This window comes from Solanum pennellii, chromosome 8, assembly GCF_001406875.1.
Source record: "Solanum pennellii chromosome 8, SPENNV200".
Classification (NCBI taxonomy): domain Eukaryota; kingdom Viridiplantae; phylum Streptophyta; class Magnoliopsida; order Solanales; family Solanaceae; genus Solanum; species Solanum pennellii.
The window spans coordinates 45,004,007-45,027,229 of NC_028644.1; the positions used below are offsets into that span (position 1 = coordinate 45,004,007).

The 23,223-nt window shown below is 35.7% G+C and overlaps 1 long non-coding RNA gene across 15 annotated transcripts; it reads left to right on the forward strand.

Annotated features, from left to right (window-relative positions):
* Window positions 1–17,954: 17,954 nt before the first annotated feature.
* On the forward strand, window positions 17,955–22,207 carry LOC107026621. Of its 15 annotated transcripts, none has more exons than XR_003580040.1 (6): window positions 17,955–18,159; window positions 18,227–18,336; window positions 18,454–19,749; window positions 19,985–20,036; window positions 20,276–20,892; window positions 21,982–22,207. It is a non-coding gene; the product is annotated as an uncharacterized LOC107026621 (long non-coding RNA). The 15 variants fall into 15 exon arrangements; XR_003580042.1 differs by having other exon boundaries at window positions 17,956–18,159; window positions 18,454–20,036; window positions 20,276–20,378; window positions 20,823–20,892; window positions 21,774–22,207; XR_001457608.2 differs by adding an exon at window positions 21,774–21,877 and having other exon boundaries at window positions 18,454–20,892.
* The last annotated feature ends 1,016 nt before the right edge of the window (window positions 22,208–23,223 follow it).

The window sequence follows — 23,223 nt, forward strand, 5'->3', positions numbered from 1 at the left end:
AATAAGACTCACATTTTTTTCATTTCATATAGAAGGAACTTCCTTCTCCACATATTATCATGCTCATATACATTAGTTATATACACATTATAACCATTTTTCATGAAAGAACAATTTAACCCAATTTTCAAAATCTTTATAGTGAACACCAACACAGTACAGTTAACTATGTTCAATTATTCCTTAACGCAACTCTTAAGGAATTTATGATGAAAGCACGACAATATGAGAGGCAAAACCATATAAAATCATTTTAAAACATAATCATAACTTTATAAAATGCCCAACGCAAGGAACCAGTGAAATTCAATTTCAACTAGACTCCTAAACAAAATGCAACATGCTACTATGATATTATACCTCTAAAGCTTGAATGGAATAGAAGAGAAGGGAAAACACTCTACAACCCAACTACTCACCATACTCCCCCACTTGGAAGGAACCCATCACAACTAAAAATAAAAGAAAACTATAACTTACCGGCATCATCATCATCATTCGGTTTTTTTCCTTTGGCTCGGAGAGAATAGAAGAGATGCCTTTTTAGAGCACCACCATCCGGAGCATTTGGAGGAACTTTCTTGACCTCTCTTCCTCTAGCCACAATAGTAGGACAATCTCTTACCTTGTGATCATCCTCCCACAACCAAAGCACCCACAAGTACTGGCTACACTTCTTAGAGTACTCTTTCCCACAAGTAGGCTTAACCACTTGGGAACCACCACCTCTCTCATAGTTATCCTTAGAAGCACTAGGACCATCTTGATTTGGAGCTCTTTTCTTAAACATAGGTTGAACTTGCTCATCGATTTTTCCCCTCTTAGAATCCCTACTGCTTCTCCCAAGTTTAGACTCTTCAATGGATTGAGCATACACCATAAGACTAGATAGAGTCATTTCACCATGGATTATGTTTGTAGGACACTCTTCCTTCACAATATCCGAAACACCGGTCAAGAACCTACTCATCTCATCCCTAGGATTAGACACCAAGGCTTGAGCATACTTAGACAATACTTTAAGGAGTACTCCTCAACACTCATATTACCTTGCCTAAGGTTTATAAATTCCTCAAGCTTAACCTCCCTCATCTCAAAGGGAAACTACCTTTCTAGGAATGCTTCCTTAAACTCTTCCCACTCTAAGGGACCCGATAAAACCGGTCTATTATCCTTCCATTGAGTAAACCATACTTGAACAACATCTTTCAATTGATACGAAGCTAACTCTGCTTTCTCCCTAGAAGTCACTCCCATAGCATGCACTATCTTAGACACCTCATCCAAGAAAGCTTGGGGATCTTCTCCCACCTTAGAACCAAATAATATGGGAGGATTCATCCTCAAAAAGTCCCTCAATCTAGATGTCATAGTACTACCCATAGCATTCACCCTAGGCCCAATTTCTCTATTCACTTGAGTTGTCATAGCTCGGGCTAGGGTAAGGAGAGCCTCTCTAACCTCCCCATTATCCATAACCAGGGGAACCAGCGGAACCTGATTACCTCCACCCACAATAGGGACTTGATCACCTTGGGGAGGAACTTGAACGCCTTGATGAACTTGTTCCACTTGCTCAACTTGCTCAACTCGGGGAGGAACTCCCCCAATTACCAACTCCTCATCAACTCTCCTAGCCAGTGTCCTTCTCGTATTCATATCCTATAAACATAAGAGAAAACATTAAGAAAGGACACTTATAACTTTTAACTCTACGGCACGACACAAGAGTAGAGAAGAAGGGAAACTCTATCGTCCTATAGCCTCTCGCTCATGGATGTGTTGCGACTCACACCAATGAACAATATTATACTAGACGTGGCTTTTTGAGACTTTTTGATTCCTAAATACTACTTCATAATCTTATGCTCTAACACCAAATTTGTAACGACCCGAGAGTACGCCTTAGAAGTTAGGACATTCTCGAAACAAAACACGGCGTACTTGACCTCTCGGAGGTCTTGTACAAGCCCTTTGACATCGTTAATTGCATTACGTGTGTGAAAAGTAGTGCTGAATTAAAACTTTTCACACAAAATAATAATACTTCAAAAAATCTCTTTTATAGAAAAACATAATGAAAGGCTAAGTCTCAAAGTCGCCATCTTAGACATTTGAATATATTGGGACACGGCCCATACTTCATCATATAGGAAAATAGCTAAGTCTATTACAATAATTTCAATAAGGAAATCTAAAAATCAAGAAGTCCTCGAATCTAGTGAGGACATACCAACTCTTTGCTTGAATGAGCACTAATACAAGCTTCCGCTCGAGACTCCTAAAATCCACCTACACCTTCAGATATAGAAATAATGTACAGATTTAGTACAAGCACTTGTACTAAGTATGGCATAATGCATAAAATCAAGATAAACGGAGTTTTGTATGAAACATGCTCTTTTTGAGAAAACCTTTTAGGACAAGTATAATGGTCACTTAAAAGTCAACATATATCCATATAAGCCAAATTCCACAATATAGCATCAACATCACTTCAACCCATATAAAAGTATACACCTCCCACCAAAAGTTATCCTAAGACTTACTTAAGTAAGACAAGAAGAGACCGCCCATACACCCTCTTCAAGCCTACCTAAACAATCCTTAAGACTGCCTAAGATAAGATTGTTCCCTTTTCCTTTTATTTACTCCTCACCTAAAGTTACTCCAAGATTTAACTATGTAGGACAAGAAGAGACCGCCCATACACCCTCTACAAGCTTAGATAAGCAACCATCAAATCTACCCTAGATAGAGCACATTCTAGTCAATATACGTTAGTTAAAGATATAATCATTCATTTACTCAATCGGAAGAAATTTCATTCATTAAGGACTTCACATAATGGTCTTAGAAAGACCTAGGGAACCTACACTCTAGCACCGTCAAAGCCTACTTGTGCCATGTGTAAATAGCGTCCCATTCCACTATCTAAACTTTTTTTAAAATATCAAATACTAGAATGTACCCCACATGATAAGAATAGGCCATAACCGACATAGACCATACTAGCTAGACATGGAATCCGGAGTCTAACCTACTCTGATGGAGGGTGTTAAACTGGCCTAGGGTAGAACTAGGACACATCCATGTAGGCACATGGTTAAGGAATATCAAGGTCTTTTATGCACTCTAGTTTCCTTCTCAAGTAGAGACACATTCTACTCTAGTCTCCTTCTTAAGTAGAGCTATAACCCACAACATATTCACTCGGTGCTAGCCTTTGTTCTCATAGAGTAAGTTCAATAAAACGGGGCATATGAACAGGTACCATCTCTTAGTCATTAGCTAGTCGTAGCGTACCTACCAAAGATGGGTCCACTAGAGCTACCACTCAATGGTCTATAAGGATAGATCATTCTTAAACTTCTTTTTATGTAGAAGGTTCCACATATTACTCATGCTTAGAAGGAAACCCATCTCAGGTCTACCGATCCTAGACTTTCATTCAACATTCATCCATACGCATACAAGACAAAGGTTCCTAAGCCTACTAGGTCAAGACGTTCATATTCATAATTTACACGTATCAAGTAAGGGACACAAGTGTACCAAGACAAGACACACACATCTTCACATATAGCATATCATTCTATAAGCACATAGCATAACCAACATCATCTATAAGTCACCCTATTCGCTACTATAATATCATCAATATAACCATCGTAAGACTCACATAAGCAAGTAGAAAGAATCATGCATCAACTCTAAGACTTCACACCTAAGGATATATTCATTGTCTAACAGGATCGCCTTACAACATCAATAGAAGAACACATACAATCACCTTAAATCAGAAGTATATGGATATGATCATACTTAATATAAATGAACTACACAAACCATCATAATAAATATCAAGTAGTGCCGACAATTCTATGATAATTACATAAAATTAAGAGAATTAGGGCAGCGTACCACAAAACCATTCGCACCACTTCAATCCGTAGCTAAATAATCTAATACAATACTCAAAGGCCCTTACCCATGGCCATGATCATCAATTTAATACAAAAATCAAAATGCTCAATGAATCTAAGTCAATTCAATATATATTTATCAATCTAAGACAACCTATGCGTCAATCCAATACAATTCTTACATCATTCTATAGCCCAAAGAAAACTACACTAGAATTCATAAGCATTGAGACATGATCACTTAACTCATAAAATAATCAAAACTAGGATTGCAAGGGTTCATAAAGCTTTTAGGTTAAAGTCATCAAAGTAAATCAATTTAATCATAATACAATGATTCAAAATGGTTCATGCAAGAACCCATGGCTAGATTACAAAATTGGAGAATTCATGTTTTTGATCATCTTTGGAAAATCATTGGAATTGACTCCTTGAAGAAAGAGATTTCAAGGATGAAGAATCATACCTTAATTGTGATGAAAAGCCCACAAAATTTATGGAGAAACACTTTAGAAATCTATCTTCTTCCTTGAAGCTTCAAAGCTTCAACAATGGAGGTTTTGGAGAGAAGAATGGAGAGGTTTTGTATTGAGTCTAGGGTTTAGCTTTGATTGGTTAGTTTTAAGGATATAAAAAGACTCAATAACCGTCAATAAATCATCCCAAAATTACCCAAAAGACTCCTTCACTTATTGGACAATTTAACCAACTCAAATTTCACTTAAAAACGACGCGGCCAAATCTGGGAGTTTATTGCGCGTTGCGGAGGCATTTTCAAATCTTGTTTTTGGAAAATTTCAATACAGAATGGTTAATGACAGCACCGCATCGCAGGGAAAGATTTTTCCCATTTATGTTCAAGTTGCGCGACGCACAGCCACCACCAGAATCTGGCTAGCGCGGCAGTGTTATGTTTGGATCCTCCTTGGGGACCCTTTTGTTGGTCCCTGGGGCGTCGTTCTCAAACTTTTCGACCCTTTGTATATCAGGATACGCATAGTAACCCTCGGTACTGAATTTCACCTTAAAACCGTCGCCCAAAACATCACTACAAAACATTACAACACACTAGTTTAACTTCGACTAGTTTCCGAACGTCCTTGATGTTCTTGGATGTTTGACTTCCAAACACTTCTAAAATTTATATACTGCCTAAGAACACTATTATTAACCATTTTAGGACTTTAAAATATCATGGCACCAGTGTTAGGTTCTAGATCGAACTCATTTTTAGGGACGTTACATATTACGACATGAGTGTTCTCTACCACCCCGACAAGGTCAAGTGGTGGCATATGCTTTAAGTTATATGACCATGGGTAGTGTGGTTCATATTGAGGAAGGTAAAAAAGAGCTAGTTAAAGATGCTCTAGATTGGCTCGATTCGGTGTTCTATTGGAAGATTCTCCAAATGGGGGTGTTATGGTTCATCATAATTCCGAACCTATTTAGTGGTTGAGGTAAAGTCTAAGAAACATCTTGATCCTTTATTGATGGAATTGAAGGAATCAATCCTCATAAAGCTTAATGAGTCATTCTCCCAGGTCGGATACATACCAAGGTAGATTGTGTGTACCAGATGTTGATAACTTGAGGGGTCAAATTTTAGAAGAAGCTCAAAGGTCCCGATATTCTATTCATTCGGGTGCCACAGAAATTTACCGTGATCTTCAAGTAGTCTATTGGTGGGAAGGTTTAAAAAGGGACATAGCGGAATTTGTGGCTGGGTGCCCAAATTGTCAACAAGTAAAGGCTGAGCATCAAAAGTCGAGTAGTTTGACTCAAGTAATGAATGTTCCTACTTGGAAGTGGGAAGACATTAATATAGACTTCATAGTGGATTTGCCTCGGACACGTAGACAAAATGACTCAATATGTGTCATTGTGGATAGGTTGACGAAATCCGCTCACTTTATCCCTGTTAAGTCTACCTATTCGGCCGAAGAGTACGCAAGGTTGTACCTTGATAAGATTGTGAGTTTGCACGGTATCCCTGTAAGACCCCAAAAATGAGATAAGGTTTCTAGAGCCTAACATGTTTTTATTAAAGTTATAATGTCCAAAATATGCTTTAAATATAGTATATAGGCAGTAGCTAAAATATTAGAGGTATTGGAAGTCGAACGTTAAGGGACGACTAAGACGTTCGACGACTGAGTCACCTAGATGCCTAATATGTGGTTCTATGTGTTTATGGGTGTTTAATGATGTTTAAGGTTCTAAAATTTCTTATTATATGGTTTAGAGGCAGTGTACAAATTTTGAAGTGATTTGGAAGTTGAACGTCAAGGGACGACCAAGACGTTCGACGACTAGTCGCTAATGTGCCCCATGTGTCTATGCATGCTTAAATTTGTATGAAATAAGCCTAATAAGTCTTAAAATGGTTTAAAATGGTGTTTAATGTTCCTATATCAAGTTTTCTGAAGTTTGGAGGTCAAACGCCAAGAACGTCCAAGGCGTTCGAAAGATAGCCCCTAAGACGTTCATCGTATGTCATGATGGGGCTTGGCCTGTTTGGACGTCTTACAGTTGTTTGTTTTGGATCAAATTTATGTGGAAGGTCTATAACATTTTAAGGTGTGTAATCTCATCAGAAACGCCCGGGTACGACTTCTAAAGGGCCCCACAAGAGGCCCTAAAAAAAGGACCCAAAGCTGCCTAAGACTGCCTGGGCAGTGTCCATTGACGGACCCAACGACGGATCGTTGGTCCACCAACGGCCCGTCGAGAAGGTCTAGTCGATGGGGTCTTGACTTGGTCATGCATCAAGCCAATATTTGTCTAAGTACCAAAAGACGGAGCCCTAGGAATGGTCCGTTGCAAGGACGACGCCCCGTAGGTGCATCAGTGGATGGTGCACTGTAATGTGCAGCTTCCGTTCTGTTAATAAAGGGGGTGAATGGGAAATTCACCCCACGTCCTAAACTGATTATTATGGCTTTATTTAAGTAATTCTAGGTGTATATAATTCATCAAAAACGTGATCACCCCATTCTAGAATCCTCTCACAAGATTGAAACCTTTCCCTCCAAAAATACTCTCTCTAGAAATCACCATTTTTGGTGAAGCTCAAGAACTGATTAAATATGGATTTTACATGGATGAACCATCAAGTTTAAGAGGTTTTCAACTATACGAAGGTATGGTGATCTTCATCTCTAGTTATCTTTTCATCTAGAGAGCCATTCTCAAAGATTTCAAAAGAGAAAAATATGGTCAAACACTTTCTTCTACAATCTTCCATGGGTTCTTTCCTAAACTGATTTCAAAGGAATAATATGAATGTATTGATGATTATCTACTTCTTTGGAAGTGGTTTTCAATCCAATTGCATGATGAACCCATGCTCTATAACCAAAACGATTTAGCCTTGCATGGCCCTTATGATCGTGATTTGTTATCAATTGAATTATGATTCTATTATGTTGAAGTGATTGTATATGATGTTTTTTACATGAATTTAACATGATTAGGGCTGAACGGATAATGAATGAATAAGAAACTGAAGAGGAACTATTACCTCAAGCTCGAGCTGAATTGGAAGGAAGAAGGTGAGGATTCTTGGCTTTCATGGCTGCTTCCGCTTCCCAAGTAGCTCCCTCTATGGACTGACTCCTCCACAGAACCTTGACTAAAGCGACTTCTTTGTTTCTCAATCTTGTAACCTCACATTCAAGAATACGAATTGTTACATCCTCATAGGAAAGACTATCTTTCACCGCCACACTCTCTAATAGGACTACAGAGGATGGATCACCCACACACTTCTTCAAGATCGAAATCTGGAAGACTGAATGAACTTCTGCTAATTCTGCTGGAAACTACACCTCATATACCACCTGGACAACCCTTTTCAAGATCTTGAAGAGGCCTACATATCTAGGACTGAGCTCCCTATCTTGCCAAATATCATCACCCCCTTGAAAGGTTATAGTATCATTGAAACCCAATTATATACTGGGACCTCTAGTTCCCTTATCCATACATCTACATAAGATTTTGGCGACTCTGGGCTGTCTTAAGTCTATCTCTCATGATTTTCACTTTTTCATAGCATAACTGATTGAATCTGGTCCTATCAAAGCTGCTTTTCCTACATCATAACCAAAAGGAAATCACATATACATGTATATAGTACCTCATAAGTGTCCATCTAATTGTTGTAATGGTTGATATTAATATAGGGGAACTCAATAATATGAAGGTAATCATCCAACTACCCTTAAAATTGATCACACAAGCTCTCAACATATCCTCTAGGGTCTAAATGCCACACTATGTCTGTTCATTCATATGCGGATGAAATGTTGTGCTAAAGTTAACTTGAGTACCAAGACCCTTTTGAAAAGACTTCTTGGAATGAGAGGTACACTAAGGACCACTATCTGAGATGATAGACAAAGGAACCCCATTCAACCAAACTATCTCATTAATGTAAATCTTGACATAGTCCTTGGCCAAATTTGTAGTCTTGACTATTAAAAAGCAAGAAGACTTAGTCATCTTGTCAACTATCACCAAAATAGAGTCACGGTGTCTGCGTGTACGAGGTAACCTGGTGATGAAATCCATATTTATCAATTCCCCCTTCCAAGTAGGAATGCCGATATCTTGGGTCCTGCTTTCTAATGTTCTACCTTGACTTGCTAGAAATTAGGGTACTTACTCACGAAATCTTCTAAATCCCTCTTCATGAAATTCCACCAATAGACTTCCCGCAGATCGCAGTACATCATAGTGGCACCTGGATGAATAAAATATCTGGAGTTATTGGATTCAACAAGAATATGATGTCTCAACTCACCCACATCAGGAACACAAAATCTACCCTGGTAGCGAAGTACATCATCTCCCCCTTTAGAGAAAACCTGTACATTTCGATTATGGACTTAACCCTTAAATTCACGGAAGATTGGATCACTGTCTTGATTTTCCTTAATCTCCACTAATAAAGAAGATTCTTCCCCATTCTGAAAAGTTACACCATTGTCTTATATGCTCATAAGGCGAACTCCTAAGCGAGCAATCCTGTGAACATCCTTCACTAGTTCCTTTCTTTCTTCCTCAATATGCGCTACACTATGCATGAATAATCTATTAATATTATCTGCCACTACACTCGCCTTACCAAGATCGTAATGCACACTCATATCATAATCCTGAAGGAACTCAAGCCATTTCCTCAGGCAAAGATTCAACTTTTTTGGGTGAACACATAATGACTGCTCTTATGGTCAGTGAACACATATATATAAACACCATACAAGTAGTATATCCATATCTTTGGTGCAAAAACTAATGCTACAAGATCGAGGTCATGAGTTTGATAATTCTTCTCATGCACCTTAAGATGTGTAGAAGAATAATCAATAACCTTATCTCGCTGCACAAACACACAACCTAGGAGAGCTCCCGATGCATCAAAATAGATAACATAACCACATGAACCCTCTGGTAGAGTAAAGACCGGAGTTGAAGTCAATCTAGTTTTCAATTCTACAAAGTTTTTCTCACAATCATCTGACCATCGAAACTTGACCATTTTCGGAGTCAACCTAATCAATGGTGAGGCTATAGATGAAAATCCTTCCATGAGCTATAAAATTCTAAATGTAGAGCCTAATATGAGAGTCTAAGAGTTTTAACACTTTTTATAATTCAAATATAATGTATAAAGTCATTTAGGAGGTTTTAGAATAAAAATATCAAGGAACGTCCATGACATTCGGGAACTAGTTCAAGAGGTGCTAGCGTGCCTTTTCTTATTTGACTATGTTTTAGGAGGAGGAGAATGATATAATTATGTTTAAAACTGTCTAACACTTATTAGAGTTTGTTCATAGTCATAACGCCTGGGTACGATTCCCTAAGGACCAACCAAGGACCCTTGCAAAAGTGACTAAAGCTGTCAAAGGACATTGTCACAAGTGAAGGCCACGGACGAGGCGTGGCGAAATCAAAGGGGCGTTGATGGAAACCTTATATGGGAACTTAGTCAAGTTTTCCAAAGGTTTATTCTGGACGAGTCTCTGTCACCAAAGAAGGACCAATAGGATGGTTGGTCGTTGGCCATCGATTGACAAATGGGGCGTGGTCATGGTCTCGTCTATCAAAGACACTGTTTTTGCTGCACATTTTAAGATTAGTTAATTTAATTAATTAGGTGGTTATTTAATTAGTTAGGAGTTAAGGGAGGTTTAATTAAGTTATTCAATGACCTATATAACGACCCTAACCTAGTTAAACTAACGTAACCCTCATAATTTCCCAAACCTAAATTGCTCCTCCTTCTCTCTTCTTTCTCTTTTCGAAGTAAATAAACATCATATAAGAAAAGGTCAAGGGGGTTATAGGGATTATACAGGTCAATTTTCTCTATCAAAATTCATCAATTAACTAGGTATGAGATTCCTTTAACCTTGGGATCTCTTTCCCCAATAAGTTCCTCCAAATTGACTTCAAAAAGATAAAATTCAAGTGGGTTTACTTCCAATACGAAATTTATCTTGTGAATTACTTTGTTTATGATTCCTTTTTGTTATTATGAATATATTAAAATGTATTACAAATCAATTAGATTACTTCTTGCTGGATTAGTCTAGTTTGTAGAAGATGACCTTTTCCCCTTAATCCTATGTTGTGATCTTGAATTGAATTATATATTATTGCTACAATAGTCTTGGGTAATGTGTGAATTACTATCATATGATGTTATTATGCCAATTAATTGGTAGATTAATGTATAATATAATCCAATTATGCCAGTTCTTGAATAATTGACCTAGGTTGTGAAGTAGATTATGAACGAGATCTAAGTCTCTAATTCTAGGCTATTAATAGGGATGAATATTGGTATAGTCCTTCAATTGATTTCATTATTATTTTGGTTACTATTGTGTTATAATGTTACACCTATTGTTGGGTTGAACTGAGTGGTTGATTGTAAGACTTTGATGATGGCTTGTGAAGGAGATTGGGGTAAGTCTTGTGATCTCAAATATGTACTTCTATTTTGATGACTTGTTGTTAAGTGATGATGTTTTATTGAAGTATACTTTATGCTAAGATTGATAAGGTTGGTATGATGTTGAATTGGAATGTCTTGACTATGGTTTGTGAGTTATTGGATAAGATGTAAATATTATAAGGATGGTGATAACTTACCAATGTGCCTTATTATGTGATATGTAAATGTGCTAACCACACATGTAGTAGTGGTAAAGAAAGGAAAATACTCATGCAATTCTTACTGAGCTATGATGATGATTATATAAGGGAAAGATCCTATGACCTACATAAGCTATGATAATTAATAAAGGAATTAAAGACATTTAAAAAGGGACTCTAGCTTATTACTGAGTGAACTAGAGTGAGTGTACCTTCGCACATAGGGAAGGTAGGATCACTAATATACACATTAGATTTTAGACTATAATGCATGTAGCATAAAGAGGGTCCAAACTACATTTCCTAGTTCTAGAACTATGTTTCCCCCATAGGAATACAAGCTATTTGATCCACGTAGCTTCTATGTTCATGTTTTGGTACTACCTTAACAATTATTCCACCAACTTTGAATCTGGAGAAAGTGTAGACCAAGTAACTAATTCTTTTACTAGTACTCTTTAAATTATAAGTGAGCATGTTGTTTGTTGGCATTTACTTGTTCGGTGAATGAATTTGATGTTTCCCCCCTTAGCCTAGTAAGAATAAACTTATTGGAGTAGGAATATTTCCTAGCATGAGATAATGTAACATTTCACAATTCAAAATAGCTCGGAAGAAGTTAAGAACTTCAAATAGTAATATTTTGAAATAATTAAAAATCTCGAAATTTACTTAAGTTACAAAAATTGAGTTTTGGTAAACTTCAGACGACCATAACTTCTAACTTAGGGTGAGTTAGGAGCACTTCTAGAAATCATTGGATAGCTCTTGCAATGATCTTTTCAACGCTACTGACTTTGCACAATTCCGTGTTCGTATGAATGTGTTATACCTGTTAAATTTTGGGCTAATGAATGTCTATATGAAAATTTTAGAAGGTTAATTTAATATTTTCCGTACTAAATTATTCTAATATAGTTTTAGGAGTTTAAGTAGGATATAGAAAGATTTTATTCAGTTTTAGAAAAGTTAATTTCACGCTAGGGCTTGCAGAAGGGAGAAAAGAAAAGGAAAGAGAAGAACGTTCAAGAATCATTCATGATTCGTCAAGATTAACATGTGGATTTTGTCATAGGTGATCCCTACAAAAGTATGTGAGAACACATAGCGTTGGGTTAGTTCAAACACTCGCCGGTCATGATTGTTTTTATCCAACTTAAGTTCTGGAAAGCTTGAAAATTGATATTCTTAATGGGTTTGTTGAAGTTAGATTCAATTCTTGATTCGTTAAAACTGTTGAATTTTTCTTATCCGAATCCATGATCTTAGGTTAATTTTGAGTAAAATCTGTTGTAGTTTGAACAGTTGATCGATTTTAAGTATTTCAAAAAAAAAACCTATGGAGTTTAGAAGGTTTAGAGCTAAACAATGAAGAAGAAATTTTGTCGGCCAAATCAGGAAATTTGTGGCGCGTCACGGAGCTGGCTTGAGTCTTGGGTAAATTCATTTCGCATCGCAAAGCCATAACATACCGTTCTGCGTCAAGTGTTATTTTCATTACAAAAAATTAAATGCTTCTATGCATTGTGGACCCACCCTTTGATTTTGATTTTAGATAATGTTCTCATATTTTAGCTATCAGAAATCATTCCTAAACATCATGAGATCATACATATAAGAAATCACGATCCTTGAATTCATAATTCAATTTAGGAAAAGGTAAGAGTAAATTCAAGAAGTTAAAAGCAAGTCAAGAAGTAAAGACAAGTTCTTAAGCTTTTCAAAAGTCTTCCCAAACTTTTTTTACTCTGTTTAAGACTTATATTTCGATGTTAAGTTTAGATTTGAAGTTGATTTCTTCAAAGAAGTATATGGTAACAATGTATTCCCTAGTAGTAAAACATCTTTTCACATTTAAATATGAACGGAAACTAAGATTTCCAAAGAGCCTTTGAGCTAATTTACAGAAAAGAGGATATGCTTTCATAATTAAGAAATTGGCATATATACCTATAATAAATAAAAGAATAATAAATAAAGAAATACAAAATATAAAAAATAAAGCAGATATAAAATATGTACATTTAGGAGGAACGGAAATACTGATAAAAGCTTGTTTCAGAGAAGGAATAGATACACCTATTGAAATATATCTAGCAGATGACAGAATAATACATCCTATAGAAAAAAGCGTAATCAGTGCAGTTAGAGGAAATTTAATATACCAAAAATTTAAATTCATAATAAGTGCTAATTACACAGTAGCATTAACAGATACAAACATAGATAAATCATTAGTACTATATTGGAAATTATCAGGAATAAAGTTAGCACCAGGAAGTAAAATATTTACAGCAAGATGTAAAAATCTATATATATTAACCACAAAACATAAAATAACAGCAAGAAATAAAATTGATAAAATAAAAATAGAAAATCCTTTCGAAAAAATAATTACTGTAATAGACAATAATGACTACAGCTATAAAGAAATTGACATGGAAGAAGATTGTGATTATGTATGAACTGATGTATCTACTGTATTAGGGTGATATATTGGATGAATTTTGTAGGTATAAATCCTTAATGAACAATCTCAGAAAGGCTTGCATGAATTGATCTAGATTCTTTTAGGCTATGAAGTCAAAAAGCTAAGTGTGTGATGGATGTTGAGTTGTTGTTATATCAACATGGTTTCTTCTTGATTTCCTATAGAATTAGCTACTGCCAAATGAGTTTATTATTGATAAAATATGAATGATGATCAATACTCTAGGAAATCGATAAGCCTAAATTCCTATGTTGTAACCTTAATCTTGAGTGTATGTAATTATGATTTCAATATGGTTAAATGTAGGTTTAGATACTTCCTTAGACTCATAATATGTATGAAATATGATCTAAATCAATTCAAGAGAAATTAGCTAATGATCTATGTTATTCTACTTTCCTAGTATGTTGATATGTTGTATTATGTTATAGTATAATCTTGTAGCGACTTGTAAATGGTTTCTTATGTGTTTAAAGTACATTTAGAAACTGCCACATATGTGAATTATTGATGAATAAGGAGTGTTGATCAATGATGATCAAAGGGTGAGAAATTGGTAAGAATGCTTATTCCCTCTACTCTTCTACTTCTCTATTTCTTTGTAGTAATGTTGATGAAGCCTTGTATGGCATTGTGTTGTATGGTCCACTTATGGTGGTGGTGTTTACTTTATTTTCATTATATATGTATTGACCATGGTCTTGAAGGCAAATTGATGAATATATGATTTAGAGATTTAGATGATCACCTTATGATGTAATTGTGCCTATCTTCCTATCTAGTTGTGATCTAGGTTGTGTGGCTATTGTATGAGCATGTGTATATTCATGTTAGGGTATAGTATAGGTTTTGACATTGATGAGTTAAAAATGGTTAATAACCCCTTACCTATGTACCCCTATGTAAATGCATGAATAGCACAAGTTAAGAGTCTTAAGTGTAATATGAAGTTGGCTTGTCTTTTATGCTATTGTGTGTTGTGTGGTTTATGCTTGAAGGTATATTATGGTCTAAGAGGGTGGATGCCTCAATATGTTGTTGATAGCCATTATGTGATCATGTTGACCAATGTACATACACACTCACTCACTTGCATATTACAAGTAGTATAGGTCATGGTGTCTAAACGAAAGGTTGTTCTCATATTCACTAATATCTACTACTATGCATGTAAAGTATATGTATGTGAAGCATGTTATGTATTCCTTACTAGGATGACTTGATAGGTGTACTAGTATGGGCAAGGGTATGGGACTTTACCTATGCATTGCACATGTGTACCTTGATAGGATAGTTCTAGTTTTGGTTTCTATAAGTATAAATATGTATGTATGAACTTGTGTGACTTAATGTGTTATGTGAAAAGTTTGCTCACATATATGTATGAAGATTTAGTCAAGAGAGGGGCCTTGAATGGTGTATTCTTGTGTACCCTAAACTAGATGATGTTTTACATATGTTATGTTCATGTGAATGGATTCTTTACATGATTTAGGTTGATGAACTTCCATCTATGACCTATGAGTTAAGCATATGAGGGGATGACTTTCCTAAACCTATGATTTATAAAGTAAAAATATAATAAAGGTTTTAAATAAAGGGAACTTAGCTTAGCACCGAGTGAACTTGAATATGAGTGTGTGTCCCTTCCCATGGTAGGAAGGTAGGTCACCATAAATCTCATGAGGTGGATAACCACAATGCCTCAATGGGCATAAATAGGGTTTCGATAAGTGAATAACTACAATGCCTAATCTTGGCATAAAGAGGTTTTTCACATGTACCTCCAAGTTCCAAAACTATGTTGCTACCATAGGATACTAGCTAGTGGATCCACTTAGAAAGTTATGCCTCATTTGGTTCTACTTTGTCCGGTAGACCACCCTTTATCGGTGTAGGGTTCTATGACACCGGATTCCATGTTTAGCATCACATGGTCTATCTTGGTTAAGGCTATAGTTTCCCTAAAGTAAAACGGACAATGGAAGTTAATGACTAGGACCCTAAATAGAATGACTTAAAGGAGGTTACTTAGGATAGGTGAAAGTAATGAACAAGTAGACATTGCACAAGTAGCTCCTTAGGAAGTTCTAGGAAGGTGTTCTAATGCATGTCACTATGCATATGTTCCCTATGCATGACATTGTAGTATTTTTTTACTTGTTATGAAGATGTGCATGATATGAGTCTTTATGCATGATGTTGATCTTGTTGACTATATAATGAAGGTCTTGACTTAACTATGTCTATGTGGATACTTCTATGATGGTATGTGTTGTCTTGTGTAGATGATGTGTATGATTTTCCTTGTGGCCTAAGGTGATACATTTCATCAAGTATCCCTAAAGGATCACTTGGGAGACTAATGAATTAAAAGGAAGAGTTCACTATAAAGAGGAATGAGCTCACTGTAAAGTGACCTCAAATTGGACTTAAATTCTATAAGTGCTTTTCTATGATGTTTGGCCTTTGATTGTGTTTATATGAAGTATGAAAATGATATGTATGCTATTGATAAAGGTTTTATGATGATTTACTCAAAATGGCATGAAGCATGATTTCAAAGAAAATGTCCCTTTTTAATGCATGTTTTTGCATGGTTGCCATACTTAGTACATTCTTGTGCTAATCCCATTCTTCTCTACTTTTTACACAAAGTGTAGGTTATGGATGCTTAAAGTATGTCTTGAATGGTGAAGAGCTTCATAGGTGATTCCCAAGCTCAACGAAAGGAATCATTAAGTCCAAGGATGTCCTCATGTGTACTTATTGTAATTTCTATTTAGTAATGTATAGTTTTGTTTTGTGTCATAAGGGCCTTGTCCTTAATGTACTCTAAAGTTATTGAGTCTAAGATGGCAAAGAGACTTAGAGTCTATATATGTATTATGACTTATATTTTATATGTATATGAAGTAAAGTTTCTAGCATATGAGGTGCTAAGAAAAGTTTTAAATTTTCCGCTAAATTTACTATGTTGATGCGACGAATGATAACTATGAGCTTGTATAAGACCTCCGAGAGGTCAAGTACGCCATGTTACTTCTGGGGGGTGCTCCCCTGTCGTGACAATCCCGTTCTCCATCAATTTGGATAGAGGTGCCCAATTCACTTCTCGTTTTTTGAGGTCTTTTCAAAAAGGGTTAGGTACTCAAGTGAAGCTTAGCACCACTTTTCATCCCCAAACGGATGGTCAAGTGGAGTGTACCATTCAAACCCTAGAAGACATGCTAAGGGCTTGTGATATTGATTTCAAAGGAAGTTGGGACAATCACCTACCGTTGATTGAATTATCTTATCATAATAGCTACCATTCAAGTATTTTTCATGGCCTCTTTGGAAGCACTCTATGGTAGGAGGTGTCGGTCTCTTGTTGGGTGGTTTGAGGTAGGAGAGTCCTCATTACTTGGTCACGAGATGATTTATGAGGTCTTAGAGAAGGTTCGGATGATAAGGAATAGGTTTAAAACAACCTACAGTTGACAAAAGTGTTATGCCGACAATAGAAGAAGAGACCTTGAATTTAAAGTAGGTTATATGGTCTACTTGAATTTGAAGTTGAGGAATAAGGGAGTGGCCTCTGTAAAATTCCTATGGAGGAACCACCTAGTTGATGGAGCAACATGGCAGGTCGAGGCCGATATAAACTCCCGTTACCCTCATCTCTTTTCTCAAAATTCTAGCCAAAGTTGAGGTTAGTAATCCCCTTAAAATGGAAATAATGAATTATATGAATTTGACTTGCCTTACTACTATGTGCATATCTTTGTAAAGATTTATGCTAAATTGAATTTTTAAGAAAAATGCACTCTTGTTTAACTTGGACTTCTATGTATGTGTATAGTTGTCTCCTTGAAAATAGTAGGGAGCATGTTAGTTGCATGGTAACTCTTGACGTTCATAATGAGCTCATGTTGATATTGAGAAGGTAGTTCCTCATTATGAGATACGAAGTGTTGAGCTCTTTTATATGAATTGAGTTTCCATGTGTAATTTCATGTTATGTATTGAATGGAGTTGTGAAGTACTCCTATGAACTATAACTCATTATGATTTGTTGATGTTGTTGGTTGGGCTGCTAATATTGAGTTTTTCCTCTCCCACACTACACCAAATTTGGTCTAAGGCCACATAAAATCTAGAAAACGCTTAAAAAGTGTTGCCAAAAGTACCTAAGGGCACGCTTGAGGCGTGACTTTTGTGTTGGTCTTTTGACCACGAAAACTTTGGCAACACTTTTAAAGTGTGCTCTTTGTAATTATAGGCTTCACTTTATAAGCGTTTCCAAATAATAAAATTACTGACAACGCTTATTTATATATGACCACACTTTTAAGTGTGTTGTATTTTAAAATCTAAAAACAACAAAGACTCAAAATTTTTAGCTAAAAATAATAATATTCCCTCCATATATCTATTTTCCCCCTGATTTCTGAAAAGCAAGAATGCCCTAATTTCATGCTTGCTTTTTTCTTTCTTTCTCACGGTACCTCTCAACTGTTCAACAATTTTATTACGAATCTGAAGCATTCTTCAATGAAATAACTTCTTTTGGTTTGTCCATTCTCCACGGTAAGGCACGAATTTTGGTTAGTTGATTTCACCATTGAAAAACACTAATTTTTAGTTGTCTTTGCAGATCTGTGGTTGAAAAGCACCCTGAGGTTGTTTTCTTGAAGAAGCTGGAGGGTGTTCAACCTTGTGAGGTCTTAGAACTAAAAGATGGAACTCACGTATTCATTGTTTATGGTTGGAGCTACTTATATTGCTGAATACTTGTTTTTGTTGCTTCAAAACACCTTCTAATTTCCGATTGATTGTCCAATGCTAAATCCTCAAGGCTGAATTTTGATCTGATTTCTGCAGGAGATAATTTCATTAATCCAGCTACTTAGGATGTGGGTGCCAATGTAGTAATCATCGATGGTTTAAACAATGAAGTTTGCCCACCATGGGTTGTTCTTCTAATTGGGTTTTCTAGCTACATTTACTTATGGAAAGCAGTCAACAGTGATGAATTAGTCAAACCCGAGGTTTGGCAAATGTGTTTATGTTTAATGATTGGTGAAAGTTCTCAAAATTTTACTAATACTAGTGCTTTAGTAACTTGTCTTAAGAATTTCCCAGAAAGCAGGGGAATTGTGATTAGATTGTTAAAGGGTTTTGTTGGTTTAAGTGGTGCAATTATAACACAATTGTTTCATGCTATTTATGGGGAAAATGGGAAATCATTAGTTTTATAAAATTGCTTGTATTCCACCATTTGTTTGTCGTATTTTGCTTAAGTATGTTTGTATTATGAAAGGCGTTAATCGTCAAGAAAATGAGGTGAAGATAGTTGAGGCTCTTTGTGCCAAGTCATACGAGGATACTACTGTTAAGCTCAAAGAAATCTAGGCTCAAATTTTAAGGCAGAGAAATGCGCTTCGGCATTTTGAAATCGAATATATAAAGGTTTGCTTCTGGACAATATTTATTATCGGTGATCACACATCCTGGAAGTAACCAATAGGTACAACTAAGAGAACTTGTCTGTAAGTTTCTGCTGCTAGTTTCATGGTCTAAATATCATTTTCATAACTATGCTCGTGTTGAGATGTGAATTCCCCTCAAAGTTCTTCAAGTTTATTTCTCATGAAAATACTAGTGACTCGAGAATAGTTAATTAGAATTAGAGCCATCATTAATGCATCTCTTGATTGTTTAGACGCTATGCTTAGTTCCTTTAATTACCTGATTGTTCCTTTGTACTGATTAAATATTGTTGTTAAGACGCTATGCTTAGTTCCTTCAATTACCTGATTGTTCCTTTGTACTGATTAAATATTGTTGTTTGTAAAGGTCGGTGAGATGCTGAAACAAAAAGTCAGCACCATCTCATCATTCACAGTTTCAAGGTCAATTGCTAATCTCCGTGGCAGTGGGAGAGGGCATTTCAGTAATGGAAGTAGCAGTAAAGTCCTTGGAAAATATTATGAAACTTATAGTCCATGGGAAGATGGAAGCTCCGACTCCAAAGAGAAGTCATCAACGAAATGATGGTTCAACCTTAACAATAACGGATCAGATCAAAAGAGCTGAAAAGTCGACTTTTATCTCTATTCTACACTTGATCCCAAGTCTTAAGAGTGTTTGCATTGCTATCAAATGCCAAGGGAGCAGGTATTGCGACACCACAACAAGTCTGTTCAAACATTCTTCTTTCTATTTGTTAGTTTGTGCTTTTCCCAGATGCATTTTGTCTTCAGGGAAATGATGTTTGGAATATGTGAACGTGGTGTTTTTATGCATGATAACAATAATGAAGATTACCAAATCAGAGTATAATAGAATGATGCTCAAAATTGTTGTTGACGCTCTTTTGAAAAACATAGTTCTTATCCTTCTGATTTTGCAGGAATGCTCGTGTTTATATCCTTGTGCCGATGTACGTTTTGAAGTAGCTCTAGGTATAGTGAATTTGAACTGTATTGCACGTTCGAAAACATCTAAAGGTTTTCACTAGCCATATGATATGGTGGTGTTGATTTCTTAAAGATATTCTCTCATCTGAAACCTCTTAAATATATTTAGTTTGATTTTAGAAGTTTGGTGTAACATGTAGGTTTCATTTCCTTACTTATGAGTTGATATTACACACTGTTTTCCTCTTCTAACTTAATCGTTGATCAATGCTTTCTTTTTTGAGGTGTATGAATTCATTGAGTTATTATTGAAGGGAACTTCTACAAAGTCCAAAAAACTGTTTAGGCTCTTCACTACAGAATTTAGTGTTGATGAATTACTTCGCTGTAAGTGTAGTTCCAAAGGAATGCATTGTATTTCGTTGTGGTTTACTCATGATTACTCCGCTAATACTTATGCACGCAGACAGTTGCCTCTTTTAGAAATACTTCCTCTGCATTCTTAGAACTTGTTGCACCATTTCATATTGTAATTGACAACATCAAAGCTTCTTTGCCATGGTAAATTTTGTTATGTAGTTATTTCTAAAAGCTTGAATAAATTGTTTTCCATGTAATCACTTTACTACAAAATGTTTCTTTTTCATGTCTCTGATTGTTATTCTGGTATAGTTTCTATTGGTGGCATTTCAATGTCTCATACATGTAATTCTCATCAAACAGTTTCATGAGATCCTTGAATCATAACTACTCTTTTTTCCTATATTTGAAGTTCATAAAAATTCCTATTGTATACAAAGATGAAAATATCAACTATTCATTATGATGCAGGTTGTTTTTTGTAGTAGAGAATCTTGGCCTAGAAATACGAGGTCTTCCTTGGTGATGTAGTTTTCTTCAGGTAGCTCTTATCAAGCTTCCCTTGACTTTTTTTTCCTTTTGACTCATTTAACCATACTATATCATGTGTAAAGATTTTGTTGATTCACTAACCTAATGAGAGTATGACTTAAGTTACTTGTCTGAATGTAAACATGGATTATTTATGTTTTGTTTGGTAGACATTTGAATCTTACAAATACCGTTGCACCGTTTTCCATGGATATTGGTATAGAATTAGCTAAAGGTGATGATATGTTGAGCCTTGTACTAGTGAGATTTTTTTTGTACTCCACATTGAGTATCGTAGATTATGAAGACACAAAATGACAGAAATCGCTAGTGCATAAAGGCAGCAGGTTCTTTAGAATCCTAGCAATCTAATCTCTAACGCTTTCCTCTGAGGTTAAATTAAAAATTGACTCACCTAGAAACCATTATTCAAGTGCAAAGTCAAGTGAAAGTTAGAGAAGATATACAGAGTGATCCTTAGAGAAACCATATATTTTCTACAGTAATATAATAGATTTTTTGCGTACAGATGACTTACTGAGGCAAGGATTGATGACACAAATGGCTGATCTGCCAACAACTTACTCATCTGTTTGGATCAAATATCATAATATATAAGCATCTATCCACATAAGTAAAAGAAGTAGCTGTAAGATGATTAACCTACATATAAATTAGCTTCTGGTTTAGTCATCTGGTCAAGTTGTTCTCTTGATTAGCTTATAAGAAAATCCATCAACAATTCTATATTGTCCCTTAACTTGGATTCTACTCCGATATTGGGAGTTCTTTTAATATTCAAGAAGACATCAACATATCTCAGTTAATGGAGTTCTTATATCTTGGCATATTTATCGGCTTACTTAGCCTAAAGATTATATTTGTCAACAGATGTTATTTGGAAATAGCGATTCAGTTAATAATTTTGAAGTGGAGTATTGGGAGTAGTGTATCTACTCCTCATTGCAACCTCTTTCTCTCTGTCTGATGTTGTGGTTAGCAGTTACTCCACTTGATTGGTTGGCTTATAGTGAATACTCTTCAATTTTGCACTTTCACATTTATTTCACTAACTTGTAATTATTTTTTGAATCTGCAGGAAAATGCCGGTAATTGAATTTGAATTGTGGTCAGAAGTAAACTCGATCTATTGTAGTGAACGATGAAGAGTTTTTGTACAATTGTCATAACGTTTGAATGCATTTGGTTTTTTGGAATTTATTGATATTAGAGATCTTTAAGAAATCATTTTCTAAGAATTGTTTGTACAAGACATGTTTCTCAAAGTTTATTTGAAATATATAGTTTTGATTTAATTATTAATTAATTTTGTGCTTTAGGTCACTTTTAGATTTAATTATATATTGAATATATGCAATTCAAAAGTGTTGTTATAGGACGTTCAATGTTAAAGTTATGATTTATAAGTGTTGCTCTAGATGAGATATAAAGTTATACTTTATAAGTGTTGCTTTAGATGACATATAAAAGGCAATAACACCGCAAAGGCAACTTTTAAGTGTAGTATAATAAAAAATAGGTGTCGCTAATGCATCACAACAAAGCGTGCCCTTATACCTCTTTGGCTACGCTTTATAAGTGTAGCCAAAGATGGCGACATTTAAAAAATGTTGCCTAATGTCAAAAGTTACGCTTCTTTAGGCCGCCCCTTAAAAAGTGTTGCTTAAAGTCCAAAAGTGTCCAATCTTTTCCAGCACCGGTGCAATATGAAAGAGTCTATTAGAATTCCTTTGAATACGAATGAGATAAAAAATGCTCTGCCGAGGCTCGAGTAGATGAAGGTAGCCTCTTATCAAAGGGCACACTTTTTGCTAGTTTAGGCTAAATTTTTATTGTGGTGGCCGTAGGCCTAAAATGGTGGTGTCAAGAAAACGCTTTAGGTGTCATTCGGGGATAAATGTTCCTAAGGGGGGCATAATGTAACACTCCGAAAATCTATGACTTGGTCTAGAGCCTCACTATATGAACTAAGACTTAAAACATTGTTTCTAAGCCTAAAATAGTGTATTGAAACTAATTAGGAAGTGTTAGAGTCGAAATGTTAAGAAACGACCATTATGTCCGGAGAACTATGTGACGTGTGCTACTGTGCCTTCCCGTGATTCAATGGGTTTAAAGAGTTGGAATTTAGTGAAATATGGTAAAAAGGTACTAAATATGTACTAGAGTATGTTTAGAGTTGAAACGTCCGGGTACGATTCCCCTAGGTCCATCTGACCCAAAACTGTCAAATTGGACAGTGTGCATCCACGAGCCAAACGACAAGTCGTTGTTTGATCGACGAGCCGTCGATGGCTCTGTTGGTTGAAAGTTATCAATT